This window comes from Aotus nancymaae, unplaced genomic scaffold, assembly GCF_030222135.1.
Source record: "Aotus nancymaae isolate 86718 unplaced genomic scaffold, 86718_ANA_hifiasm-v0.15.2.pri h1tg000025l, whole genome shotgun sequence".
NCBI lineage: Eukaryota > Metazoa > Chordata > Mammalia > Primates > Aotidae > Aotus > Aotus nancymaae.
The window spans coordinates 26,229,850-26,242,169 of record NW_026988438.1 but is presented as its reverse complement, the minus strand read 5'-3'; the positions used below and the strand labels follow the sequence as shown (position 1 = coordinate 26,242,169).

The following is a 12,320-nucleotide window of genomic DNA, read 5'->3' as shown; positions in this document are numbered from 1 at the left end:
TAAATAACTTAAAATAGAACTTCCATTTCACCAAGCAATCCCACTACTAAATATCTACTCAAAGGAAATGAAATCACTATATAAAAAAAGACATCTGCACTTATATGTTCCTTGCAATACTATTCACATTAGCAAAGTCAGGCAATCAAATCAACCTCAATGTCCAGCAATGGTTGATTGAATAAAGAAACTGTGATATATACATATATATCACAGAATACTATGCAGCCATAAAAAAGAATGAAATCATGTCCTTTGCAAAACCATGGATAAAGCTGGAAGCCATTATACTAAGTAAAATAACTCAAACAAATCAAAGAACATATGTCCTCCTTTATAAGGAGGAGCTAAATAATGAGTACACATAGATATAAAGATGGAAATACTAGACACTAAGAACTCCAAAAAGGAGAAGGGTGGGAGGTGAGTAAAGGTTGAAGAATGACCTATTGGTTACAGTGTTCACTATTTAGATAATGGGTACACTGGAATCACAATCTCCTAGTTGCAATATGTTACAATACACGTGTGTATTACAACATGCCTGTGTAAAAAACTACACACATATGCCCAGAATCTAAAATTTAAAAATAGTAAATATTGACTGTCCCAGAAAGGAACAAAACAGAAAATTGAGGAACTGAAAATTACAACTGATGCTTAAAATACAATAATTAAATTTAGCAGCAAATTAAATGTAGCTGAAGAAGAAATCATTGAACTGGAATATAAGTCAGAAGAAAATAATTAGATTGAGACATGAAAATAGAAAAGGATGAAAAATACAAAAAATAAAAAGCATACAGAAATAGTGAAAAGGAATCTCAGAAAGAGATAAAGAACAGACAGGAAAGAAACAACATTTAAAGATATAATGACCAATAATTTTCCCAAACTCTTCAAAGACATCAAATCACAAATGCATAAAGCACCATAAAGGACAGCAGAATTAAGAAGCAAACAAATATAAAGAGAATTAAAACACATGAAATGATAAGATTAAGTAAAAGTCCCATAATCTTGAATTTGAAATGGAAGTGTTTATGCTAACTCATGATATATTTTATGCTTAACAGGAGTTTTTAAGGCTATATAACAAAAAGTTTACAGGTAAACTGATAACAATGTCTGGGATTTACTCCAAAATAATTTGAGGGTGGGAGTAGGTAGAGATATATGGATGTGACAAAATTGATATTGTAACTGTTGGACATTGGTTGTGAGTACATTGGATTGTTTATATTTTTTATACTATTCTCTCTACTTTTATATAAGTTTAAGATGTTTCATAATAAAATTCAAAACAAAAACATATACAGGATTACAATGAAACAAAATAAATTTGGGTAAAGATGTCAAAGTCCTTGGATTGTCTGGATGTAGTAAGAGTACTAATTTCTATTAGATTTTAATATCAAGGAGGTGTGTTAAAACCTCTAAGGTAATCCTCCCAAATTATGAAAATTGCCATTACTAGCAAGCTGAAGAAGTTATAAAATTGAGTGTTTAAATATGCAAATACAGATGTTTATATATACAGTCGTCCCCCAGTATCCATGGGGATTAGTTCCAGAATCCCCTGCCAATACAAAAATTTGAGGATGCTCAAGTCCCTTATATAAAATGGATAGTATTTGCATATAACCTACATATATCCTCCTGTATACTTTAAGTCATCTCTAAATTACTTATAATTTCTAGTACAATGTAAATTCTATGTAAAAAAAATTGTTATACTATATTCTTAAAATTTGTGTCACTTTTATTGAATTGTTATTTTATACTTTCTTAAAATTTGTAATTTGCAGTTGATAGAATCCATGGATGTGGAACCCACAGATATGAAGGGCCAATTATAATACATATATATCATATATAATCAATCTAAGGAAAGTTAGGAGAGAAAAAAAAATTAGAATTATTAGAACAAGACAAATAGGCCTGTAGACTTAACTTCAAATATATAAGTAATTGCATTAATTGTAAATGGACTAAATATTCCCATTAAAAATAACAAGATTGTCAGAGTAGATCTTTTAATTACATATTTTGTTTATAAAAGGTGTACGCCATAAATAGAATGATGCAGGTTAAAATTAAAAGCAAAAGGATAGTAAAGTAAAATGGTAAAAAAAAATAGTGAAACCAAAAAAACCACAAAGTAAAAGTAAGCCAATGCGGCTGCATATGTGTATCAAAAATTTTTATATTTGCTGTGATTCTTGGAATCACTTGTAGCTTTATCTGTGTCTTATCATTTGCTTTGAAGGAAATACAAAGACAGGAGGGCTTCTAAAGCTAGTAATGTTCTATTTCTTAATCTTGCTTGTAGTTATGTGGGCGTGTTGCCCTTGTAATAATTCATCAAATTATATACTTACGATTTTGTGCACTTTTCTTTATGTATTTTATTTCAATAAAAATTTATTTACAAAATATATCACATTAATCCAAAGCAGGGGTTGCAATCTCAAATAGCTTTAGGAATCAAGTAGGTAATGTAAACATGTAAAGGAGTCAAGGAGAAGAGACAAACAAAATGAAAACAGATAAAACCAGAGAATGAATGCCCTGCCTAAAGACATTAAAATCAGTTTTTGTCAAACACTGTGCTGATCAAACAAATCACACATGCAGGCCAGGTTTGGCCTAAGGGCAACTTTTTTACAACAACTGATATATAAAATTTAAATGTCAGAATTTTAAAAGTGTGCCGCTATAAAATTCTAGCCCATTTCTGAAGTATGAATCCCACCTTCAATTTGTGACGTGGAATATTAATCTTTATATGTGGATTGTGAGAAGTGAGGACAAGGAGTTGAGGTTAACATTTACAATGGTTTAGACAAAGCATAAGTTTTAAAAGGTTTAAAATCCCTTCTGTTCAAAGAATATCTTATATTAGGATTTTCTTCTCCTAATGTGTTTATTATTGTTTTTATTATAATTTTTAAAGAAATCTGAACCATTATATGTCTCAGAGACCGTAACAGTGAGAACAAAAATATAAAGGAAAATTTCCAAATGATGGAAAGTCCAACCCATATAACCAGAAATCTTCATGATTTTCAGATGACCATCTGACTAAGCAGAAAAGTCAAGATAAGCACATATTCATATCTGCTTATTACTAGAATTGTTCTATCAGAAGACCATGAATCGATCATATGAGGGGAAGAATCACTGACACAATACACGCTCTATTAGGATGATATTAAAAGAGGCTGTTGGCTTAAGCTTAACACGGACGAGTTGTTCTCCCATAAAGATGCTGTTATTGGCCAGGTATGGTGGCTCACGCCTGTAATCTCAGCATTTTGGGAGGCCTAGGTGAGTATATCCCTTGTGTCCAGGAGTTCAAGACCAGCCTGAGCAACATAGACTCCATCTCTACTAAAATTTCTCTTAATTAAAAGATTTTAAAAAATTAAATGATGCTGTTATTATTAGTGCATTTCTGTAATGCTAACATGCTTGCACAAATATAGTTATGAGTTTATAGGTGTTTTCCCCTTAGCCTCAAGAAGGGAGATGTTTTAGTCTAGGGACTGTCATAACAAAATAATATAAACTGTGTTGCTCAAACAACAGAAATTTATTTACTTACAGTCCATAGGCTAAAAGTTCAACATTAGGGTGCCAGCATGCTGGGACTCTCTTCCTGGGTTGCAGATGTCACCGTCTCGCTGCATCTTCACATGGCCTTTCTGCAATGCTTCTGCACAAAGAGAGAGAAACAGCAACTTATGTGGTGTCGCTTCTTGTAAGCTCACAAATCCTGTGGAATCAGGGCCCCACCCTTGTTAACCTTGATTACTTCCACAGAGGTCATATGTTCAACTATAGTCACATTGGGAGTTAGGGATTCAACATATAAATTTTAGGGGAACACATTCAGTCTGTAACAGCTGGAAAGAGCCAGGTTGGGCAAAAGACAGCTGAGGGAACAGAGATGCTAAAGGAAATGTAACAATAGCAAAAGGTGGGGGTGGGGAGATAATAGGAGCTTCATATGCCTTGCTAAGAAGTTCAGGCTTTGCTTTTAGCACAGCCCCTCTTCTGCGAACTTTGTTCAGACCGCCATCACCTTTGATATGGATTACTACAAAAGTCACCAAGATGTAGAAAATGAGAAAACACATACTTAAATTAATCCATGACCAGGTTTTGCTGGTAACACGAGAACACAGGAAGGGAAGGAAAATAACCTTATTGTGAAGAGGGCAAACCAAGGAAGGTCAGAAAGACATAGAGACAGCAGAAGCTCAAGGAACCGGAGGTCGTCCCAAAGTCATAAGGTGGATGTAACGAGAGCACCTGAACAACAGAGCTGGAAGGAACGAAGGACTTGTTCAGGAAGCAAGATATTCTCAGATGTATATTGCAAAGGTGGTATAACTCAGTGCAACCATTGTACTGGGCAGTCAAGGTAAGGTGGCAGGGAAAGTCACTAGCAAACATGGCCACAATAATGGAAACAAAACTTGTGTTTACCATGCACCGGGCTCTGAGCTACTTGCTTTCTGTAGATTATCTCATTTAAGCCTCAAATTTTTTTCAGAGAAGATATACAAATTACCTGTAAGAATATGAAAAGATGTTCATTAGTATTAGTCATTAGAAAAATACAAATCCAGAGATCAGGGAGATACCACTTCACACCCACAAGAATGACTATTCTCCTATAAAATACTAAATCACTCTTTAAAACATAACATTTTCCACACACTCACCTCTTTGGATTCACATTTTGCTTTGTCAGTATTTTAGATTATTTAGACATGAGTTTGAATCTCAGCAATTCTACTTCTGAGCCCTATGACCTAGGAAAAGTGACAATTTCTCTGAATATCAATTTCCCAATCCAAAAAATGGGAATATTTCTTAGAATTGTGGTAAGCATTAAATAAGATAATGCATATAAAGTGCCTAGTACAGTGATAGGCATATTATTGTTCAATAAATGCTAGTTGTGAATGCTATTGCTACAGTTATTTCATTCACTGTAGAAGTGATTAATTTAAACTCCTTCAAGTAATTTACTAAAGAGTGAAAGTTCTCCAAAAGGCCTGCATTTCATTTCAAACCTCTTTCCTTGTTTTGCTCTTTTATTCAGGACAATAAACTTTGCTCAGGTGTGTCTTTGGCTCTCAAGCATTGCTTTAAAGAATGACCAGACTTTGTCATCGAACATTCTTAAAGGAGTTCAGGACATGTCACCCCAAAATACACTGCTTTTGTAAACTGATTACTTTGAGCTGATTGCATTTGAAAACAGCAAATCAAGGGAAGCTTTCTCTAAACTTACCTGCCTAAAAACAGATCTTCCGAAAGGAATTCAATTGCCATATATGGTCTCCCTGGGAGTTTTATTAACCAGGAAAGATAGACTCTTATCACAATACAGGAAACTGGAAGTCAACACCACCCCTAGACAAACTTTTTCATAAACTATTATAACTCCCATTGATTCTTCTAAGAACCCATTCATCTTTCCCCCAAATTATTTACTCCATCCTAAATGGCTTACATCACCCCTCCCCATCCCCTGTTAACACAGTATGTAAGCTCTCAAATCTCACTTCTTTTGGGAATATTTTTTTCCTGCAGCCTCCATGCACATAATATTAAAATGAATCCCTTCTCTCTTATTTATCTGCTTGTTGTCAGTTTATTTCATAGACCCAGCTATCCAACCTAAAAGAGTAGAGGGAAATTCTTTCCTCCCCTATAATTCAAAGACATCATATCTGACTTTTCTGAGGTAAAATAATAAACACTAACAGGCATTGTCGGGTAAGGCAATACAGATGTTTTTTATTAAATGATGTTTTTCATCATGATCCACATCTTGAAAACACCTTCCTAATTAAAGACCAGTAGCCTTGAGTGATTCTTTGAAGAAATTTTTATTTCCATTTGGTCTTTTCTTTACTGAGTTGATGAATCTGCTGGAATTAGATTCAGTGCACATACATAAATCCAAACAATGCCAGCTTAAGTTTACAAAGATTTATTTTTATCTTATGTAAAGAAGTCTAGAGCAAGGTAATCCAGGGCTCATGCTATGTTTTCTTATCATCAGGAACCCAGGCTCCTCTGTATTTCTACTGTATTAAAGGACTGTCACCCTCAAGTTCAGCTCATGGTACAGATGGCTGTTGGTTCTAGACGGCTGCTAGAATACCTGTCATCATGCCCAAATTCTAGTCAGCAGGAAGGAAGAAAGGAGGATGGACAGAGGGGCCTGTATCAGCTGTTTGTCCTCCTCTTGGCATTGCTAGAATTCCCACTCATTGGTTTTTCCTTGCATCTCCTTGATAATGTCTAGCTGAAAAAAAGCCTGGGAAATATTTTCATTTATTAATCTATTTTTTTAACCCTGGCCCATTGGCCAGAGTAAAACCAGCTTTTTTTTTCCTAAGGAAGAAGGAGTAAATAGAATTAAGGTGCAGTCTCTGGCTTAGCTTGTCCTCCATACTTTTACTTCCATCCAAAACTGAGAAGTTTAGACAACAAATCTTTGTCTATCCATTCCCTGCTTTGAGAATGCTTCTTCCACGGTCCCTTCCAATGACCTATTATCCCACACTCTCTTCCAATGACCTATTATCTTGGCAGGCTGAGCTTTTCCTACGCTCCATAAGCTGCAGTGATCCATTGGATGATTGTCCCATTATGTAGATAAGTTTCTATTGCTGGCTGTTTATGTTTTTTTTTTTTTTGCCATTTTTAGGCTATTAGCAATCCTATGATAAACATTCTTATAATTAAATTTTTATAAGAATTCTGTATTTATTTAGAAAAAGTTTATAGAAGTGGACTGATTGCATCAAAGAAAGATACTTTGGTGGCTTTTGAATTGTCTAATATCTTTTTTGGTCACCCAAAAGATAATGGAAAATGGCAGTGGACAAATGCTCTAGAAGCCGCCAGCACAGACCTACACTAAGTCTTGTTTTAAAAGGTCCCTGTAAACAAAACCCTAGTTGACTTGCAATAGTTACAGAATCATAACTGGTTTTTTGAGAGCAGAGATTCTCTCTGCTTCTCCCTTAATGATACTTAGCCACCTACTGGTAATTTGCTTATTATAAAAAGGAACATTTTTTTTTCACCTTAGCCAGTGCATCAGAGAAGAATCTACACCTAATTGTCTTTTATTTTTCCCCACAGTGCCTATGGCAGTGTTCACACATTCATGAAAAGAAAACACATCACTTAGAACATTTGAATGGAGGATGTGTTTTCATTTTGCTCTTCTATGTTTTAACCCACTTTCCTCTTTTCCACAATTTTGACCCCTTCAAAGAAAATATTAACTAATTATTCTCTATATATTCTATTAAGAATCTTGGCTGTAGACTTAATCTTGAGGTTGGAAAGAAAATAGATCTTGAAGCCACTATTTTGGCACATTCTGTAATTCTTAGCATTTCCATTCTAACAATTTTCTGGATGAATTTAATGACTTTTTATATTTTATGAGCTAAAGTGCCAATTAAAATTTATTATTCATTTATCATCTTTAAGACTTACTTGTCTGTTTTATTCAAATGCAGTAAAAAAGGGGAACTAATGAGAGTAACTCCCGTTGAGTGTTCAACAAAGAAAAGAGAGAAAACATATTTTTTGGCACACATTCAAATCATTTCCTTTTTCTGGTAGGGCCAAATTTTCTCATATTGGGAAAGGAAATTAGCTTTGCTTCAAAGCACTTTCTGAAGAGCAATTTGCTAATGAACCTAGGAATTCTCTGCCCTCATAACCCTCCTATACATTACCTGAATGCAGAGAAACTTGAGATGTTCAGCAAGGCAGGTGAGGCCAGAAGTGTTGAGGGGTCCAGGCCCATCTGTGGAGTTCACTGACACTTTCCTGTGTGGATTTCAGTCCTTATTTTTTGGATTTTGAGTTGCATGCTCAATACATTATTTTTAGTCTTACTCGTAGTGAAAATATTGAAGACTGAATTTTTTCTGAATTCATACATTTTTATGAGATGTTATTTTCTAAATATTTTTCTGTTGAAGTAATTTCTCTTTCACACAAAAACTAGTAATGTTTACTGTCTTTGTTTAATTTCTAGGTGACTTTTCCTTTAATATTTTGTAATTCATATTTAATTTTATTGCCTTGTAGTCAATGAATATTTTTGAAAGGACTTTGCTCTTTGGAACTTATTAAAAGTGTCTTTGAGATTTAATATGTAATTATCTTTAAAAATATTTAATGTATACTAAAATGTAAGACATAATTTATGCTGTGGAATTAAACAAAGACCATCCAAATGAGAACAAGCAATGGCTATTCAATCAGACTTTGGGAGTCAGCCCACAGTTCCTTGTGTTGACAGAGACTCAAAGGCAGGCAGAGTGGGAAAGCCTCTCAAGGGGGAAAGAAGGCAGGGCCTCTGGTGTGCCCTGATTGGACTGCTGGCCTGGGGAAGTTGACCTGAAGCACAGCATTTTATCTGATTGGTTAAGGGTGCATATTTACCTTTCTCCTATTGGTCCTAAGTAAGAAGCAAGGGAAAAAATTAAAGAAGCTATCAGTTATGAATCAAGTTCTGGGTTTGTTGGGCTAATTGCTATAGTGCTATTGTTTGGCTTTCTGAGCTGGTTGCTGCAAGTTGTGGATAAGACTTCTATTTTATGTATATGGTCTGGCCATTGTCTATATGTTCAGTCTCTCAATGCATTTGTACTTATTCTTTTGAATTTGTCTTTACTAATTATGGTCTCTATTGTCTCTTTTTGTATTTTTTTGCCTTTAATATATCATAGATGACTAAAAGTGCTATTAAAAATGTCCACACTTTCGGCCGGATGCAGTGACTCACGCCTATAATCCCAGCACTTTGGGAGACTGAGGCGGGCAGATCACTGGAGGTCAAGAGTTCAAGACCAGCCTGGCCAACATGGTGAAACCCAGTCTCTACTAAAAATACAAAAATTAGCTGGGCTTGGTGGCACACACCTGTAATACCAGCTACTCAGGAGGCTGAAGTGGAAGGATCACTTGAACCCAGGAGGCAGAGATTGCAGTGAGCAGGGATCATGCCACTGCGCTGCTGCACTCTCCAGCCTGGGTGGCAGAGCGAGACTCCATCTCAAAACAAACAAGCAAAACCTTTCACACTTTCTGTCATCTTTTAGTATTTTTTATCAATGTTTGTTTTATACATTTCAATGGTTTCTTATGTGGCTCCTAAAGGCTCCTGATTAGCATATCTTTAATCTATGTTTGTATATATATATATGGATCTCTCTCTCATACACACACATAAGTCTTCATTTATTAGCTTTGCCTTAAATTTTACTAATGTAATATTATTGTTTATCTATATTCTTTTTATTGTACTTGTTTGCCAAGCACTGAACTAAGCATTTTAAATAATATCTCATTTTTGTAAATGTTTTGGCATTTAACTCCTGCATTGTGACTCTTCTCTAAATAATTATCAATGTGTATTTCTATGTTTGAGTGTTTCAGTAATTATCAAGAGTTTGTTTCCCCATTTTTGCTTCCTGCCTTTTAACACAGCTCTCAATTTTCTCTAGTACTTTGGGTAGTTTTTTTTTTTTTTTTTCCAAGAAGGCACCTGGATAAGATTCTAAACAGCTGTCATTTCTGAAAGAGTCTTTCTCTTGACTCTACAACAATGGTGATACAGACGAGTATAGAAATCTTGAATTCATAACTCAACTCTCTATAGGTGTTGCTCCATTGACTTCTGGTATTTTATGTTAAAAGAAATCTAAAGTCAGTCTGAAATTTCTTTATTGCTAGGTTATCTGATTTTGTCTTTTTTTTTTTTAGACTTCACGCTTTCACCTGGTTATGTCTATTTATGAGTCACCTGTAATAGGAGTTCTCCAGGCTGCCATAAGCTCTTTTGATTTGCCAATTAAAGTGAATTCTTAGATTATTTTCTTTAAGTCTTTGAATACAGATTACTTTTCATTTATTCTAATCTCATCTTCAGGAACTCTAACTGTCCATATGTTAGTAATTTTGGCCTTTCTGTCATCATTTAAATATCTTAATCCTATTCCTCCACATTGGAAAAATTATTTAAGCTTTATTAATCAATGATTTCATTTTGATTCGATGATTAGCAGTGTTAATTCTACTTTTTATTGTTTCTAAAGTATCTTAAAAGTTGCTTTGTCTATAAGTTTTAAAACATTCTTTCTTTGTATTATCTGGTGTCTTTTTATTTCTGTCAGCTTCTTGGTGTTTCCCTTTTCACAAACTATCTACTGTCTTATTATCTCATCTTTCACCTTTTATTCCATATTGTCAAAGTGTTCCCAAAATGTAAAAAGAATGCAAAATATGCACTGTTTAAATGTCAGTGTTTCTTGAGCTAAAGTTTTTTTTTAATGTTTATTCTTTTTCTGATATTTTTGCGCTATTTGTAACTTACTTAATGCTAGGAAATCTCTCTCTCTTATGTTTCACTCATCTACTGAAAGTTTTTTAATTGGCTAGCATCTGAATAAATGCACGTCTTTTATTTGGATTATTCCTATACTAGCTGCACAATGCCCTCACTTTTTCCTCCTCTGAGAATCACTGGGCCATATTCAGAAAGAAAATCAGTTTCTCTCAATCAGGAGAAAAATGGCATTGTCCTATCACTATGTGAATTATTCAACTAAAAAGAATGAACTCTTCTTCTAGTCAAGCTTTTTCTTCTTTAGAAAAATTGGGTTTCTTTATACACCATGCCTTTGCTTCAGAGCACAATATGTGACCTGGGAAAGGCATTTGCCCTTGTTAAACCTTCATTTTCTCATTTCTAAAATGAAAGGGTCATTTCCATGATCTTTAGGAAGCCAGAATCAATCTGGTTGTAATGGTTCTTTGATTCTAATTAGAAATTTCCAACAGCAAAAGTTGAAGGGAATTTCTACATCTTCAGAAGTCTACTAATTAAACAACTTTTGCTGTAATGAGTGTCAGTCACCTTTATGAATCAGCTTGTCACTTAATAATAGAAATATCTGGCTTCTGGCCCATGCAGAAGAAATGTAGACAATAGACTATAGTAACAAGCTGACTCCCATTCTCCTGTTGCTCTCCTGACTCACTCAGGTTACAGAGTCAACTTAGGACAATTCCATACTGTGATTATTTACTCCTTCCTTGCTTTTGTAATTCAAAAAACAGTATTAAGCACTTACTATGGTGAGGCATGGTTTTAGGTGCTAAGGACCCATGGTGTATTTGATTATATGTTACAGCTAAAATAATAAAGCAATAAAAAGGATAATTTTGCTTTCATCATGAAAAGCTCAGTGGTAGAGTGAGACCTAGACTTGATTTGCCTTCGCAACGCAGGAGTGGTAGAGGGCAACGGGGAAGTCTCATCCTAAGCCTTGCTCCCAATGCTGGTTATGGGATGTTGTATTAGTTTGGTGGGACTGCCATAGCAAATACCAAAGACTGGGTGGCTAAACAGAAATGTACTTTCTCATAGTTATAGAGGCTAGCTGTCCTCTATCAAGGTGTTGGTTAATTTCATTCTGAGACCTCTCTCATTGGATTATAGATGGCTGTCTTCTCAATTTTTTTCACATGGCTTTTCCTCTGTCCATATCTGTATCTTAATCTTCTCTTCTTACAAGGACACCATCAGTTATATTGGACTGGAGTCCACCCATATTACCTCATCTTTTCTTCATTATCCCTTTAAAGTCCCTATCTTTAAGTATGTCACATTCTGAAGGACTGGGGGCTAGGACTTTAACATATGAATTTAAGGGAGATGTGATTCAGCCCATAACAAATGCCTGCTAGTAACTCATAGGAACACTTATCCACATGCAAAGAGATAGACTCTGACTTCTACAAGTTTTATTAGAAGTATAGGAAGGAACCCTTCCCAGCAGGGTTGACAAGCCTGTGTATGTACCTTGATGATCCAACATAAGTTATGTGGTCATATTGGAACTAATCCATGGAACAAGACATACAATTACACTGATGAGCTTAGGCTGAAGTCAAATGTCTCACTCCTGAAAATCCAGACTTCCCCAAAACACATGGGCTGAGCAGGTAGGATAGATACTTCAACTGAAAGCCAGGATGCTTAACAAAAGCAGGAGAAATAGATATTGAAAAGGTAATCTCAATGTCCAATGCAAATGCTATGAGGGAAAATAACAGAGTCCTGAACATGCTAGAGTTTATAGTTAGAGGAAGGAAAAATAAGATTTTTCTCAGGGCTTTGGGATTGGAGAACCTTCGGCAGTTAGCACCTAGATTCCAAAGCAGGTCAGAAGATGCCTCTGCCCAAGAGTTGGAAATCT

The 12,320-nt window shown here is 35.0% G+C and overlaps 1 protein-coding gene and 1 long non-coding RNA gene across 6 annotated transcripts in view; one reads left to right on the top strand and one right to left on the bottom strand.

Moving 5' to 3' along the window:
* NPSR1 (neuropeptide S receptor 1) overlaps window positions 1-12,320 on the top strand; it is a 199,967-nt gene that overhangs the window by 50,833 nt on the left and 136,814 nt on the right. The window lies entirely within an intron of this gene.
* LOC135276503 (uncharacterized) overlaps window positions 3,586-12,320 on the bottom strand; it is a 52,417-nt gene continuing 43,682 nt past the window's right edge. The window contains exons 2-3 of the long non-coding RNA XR_010344025.1: window positions 4,495-4,579; window positions 3,586-3,718 (exon numbers count right to left, since the gene is read on the bottom strand). This is a non-coding gene — a long non-coding RNA (uncharacterized LOC135276503). The remainder of the gene's footprint in view (window positions 3,719-4,494; window positions 4,580-12,320) is intronic.